Here is a 2500-nt window from a genome sequence, read left to right as displayed (position 1 = left end):
CCTGTACTACCGCTATTAAACTTTTATGAACCTCTGTGTTAATGTGGCTAATGCCCTATCATTGAACGACTTACTAGCTGGCTATTAGTGCCGTAGTCATAATCATTAACGTTAAGGTTTTAGCTGTCGTTTCTTACAGGGCAGTTGTTAAGAAAGTCTATATCATGACTGTTACTAATAGAATACAAATGCTTAAACACCTCAGACAGTTAGAAATTAAATATCTAACATATGAAATATTGGACTGCATTTAATACAAGCTCTGCATGAATATTTATATTCATATTCAAATAAGATTCGTACATTCATTGATTACAACATGTGCATCCATGGCTGTCTGTTTATATATGAATAATACTGAATTACATATGAATTTTAAAATGTGATATTAAGATGTTCTAAATACTGTTGCAACAACCATTCCGACAAAAAAAAAAAAATTATGCTTAGATTAATTATCTTTTTTCCCTAGTAAATGATCTACATTATTAATAAAAGAGATAGCATAATGTTTTGTAAACCTGAATGTGTTACAAAGAGAGAAAGGGGAGGGGGAGATAGAGAGCGGGAGGGAGGGAGGGAGGAGGAGAGGGAGAGGGAGGGGGAGAGAAAAGAAGAAGCAACAGACAGACACAATCCCCTCTATCATCGCTTATCGCCCCGCAACAGAATCGTAAAATAGAGAGAAGGCTTCCCGAAACACACAAATCTCCTCACTCCGTTTCTTCGTCGAGCCAAGCCATTTAAATACCCCCACCCCCTCCCCCTCCCCCTCTGCATATCTATCACGCAGGATGATCCCACAAGCAAGTTATAGCCTCCAAATTGGTGCATTTATCAGTTGGCCATTTATCTCGCAAGCACATCGATGGCTTAGCCAAGGTGAGTGCTCCCCCTTCCCCCCTTCCTCCTCCCCCCCTCCTCGCCGCCTTCCGAACGATCGCCAAGGCAGTGACTGCAATTGAGTTCCCGCTTGCTTGCCTGCTTGCAATCCCGTTATTTCCTGCTAAAGAGCCTCGAGTTGTGCGTGCTCCGTCGGATCGCGGATTTTCGTACTTCACTGAGATACTTCCATTTTGTCTCATTTTTTAAAGAGTTTGATTTCATCTGTTTATTTTTTATTTTTCTATTTTTCTAATCTTATATTGTTGTCTTATTTTGTTTGTTTCAATGTGGTATATGTGTTATTTACCCCAATTCTCTCCTTCGATATTTGCTATTTGCATTTCCAGGCACATAATCAAAGCAGATATTATTCCTTTAGGATCGTACTAGTTCCTTACACTTAGATTTGAGTCCCATTTAAATTGGATAGTTATTTAAGGTGCACTATTGTCTTAGGATGAATGCCAGAGAGGCTTACCTAAGGCATTCTATTTTATTATCATATCTAGAATACTTTTCCTCTGATTGTAAAACTATGAAATACACGAAACGCCACCATCCCTTCTCCTCATTACTACTCCCTTCATTCTGAATCATTTTTAATTGCAACCAAAAAGTAAGAAGTAAAAAAAAAAAAAAAAAAAAAAAAAGAGAGAGAGAGAGAGAGAGAGAGAGAGAGAGAGAGAGAGAGAGAGAGAGAGAGAGAGAGAGAAGAAGTCGACGGGAGCGGCACTCCCCCCTCCCCCCCTTCTTCCCACCAGACCCCACCCCAGCCCCCCACCCCGAGCGAGTCCTTCCGGTGTCGAGCTCCATCTTGGCGACGAAGCGTTTTGAAAAGGGGGAGAATAAATCGCAGACTGCTTGAGGTCACAACGTTGCTTTGGAATTTCTTTTTCCCTTTTTTCTTTTCTTTTTTTTCTTTCTTTTCTTTTCTTTTTTTTCTCGTTTTTTATAGGTGGATTCCTTTTCTGTTTTTTTCTTTCTTTTCTTTTCTTTTCTTTTCTTTTTTTTTCGTTTTTATAGGTGGATTGCCTTTTCTTTTTTTTTCTTTTTTTTTCTTTTTTCTTTTTTTTCTTTTTTTTCGATTTTATGGGTGGAATGGGTGTTATATAAATTATTTTGAGAAGCCCTTGGGAGGAACAAGAGAAAACATCTTGTCATTCTTGTGGTTTCAGTGTTGTTATTCTCTCTCTCTTTCGCCTTTTCGTCTTCTTTTTCTCCTATTTCATCTTTATCTTCCTCTTTCCCTTCTTTTTCGCCTTTTTATCTTTATTTTCTACACTTCTTGTTTTTGTTTTTCTTCTTCGTCTTCGCTTTTATCTTTTTAGCTTCTCCTTTTCTTCTTCCTTTACCTTTACCTTTACCTTTACTTTCATCTTCAACTTTATCTATTTATTAGTTTTCTTCTTCTTCTTCTTCTTCTTCTTCTTCTTCTTCTTTTTCTTCTTCTCATTCATCTTTTCTTCCTTTTCCTCTCTTTTCTCTGTAACTAAAGATGCAGAATTTGTAAGAACGAGGACTACGGTTTTTTCCTTTCTCTCCATTTTTTAAAACTTATTTCTCGTACTTTATTTATTGTTTTTATGGAATGAATGATTATTTGGAAGAGAGAGAG

The sequence above is a fragment of the Penaeus chinensis genome, chromosome 2, assembly GCF_019202785.1.
Source record: "Penaeus chinensis breed Huanghai No. 1 chromosome 2, ASM1920278v2, whole genome shotgun sequence".
NCBI classification, from domain to species: Eukaryota; Metazoa; Arthropoda; class Malacostraca; order Decapoda; family Penaeidae; genus Penaeus; species Penaeus chinensis.
The sequence above is the reverse complement of the archived record's forward strand: the minus strand, read 5'-3'. Positions refer to the sequence as shown.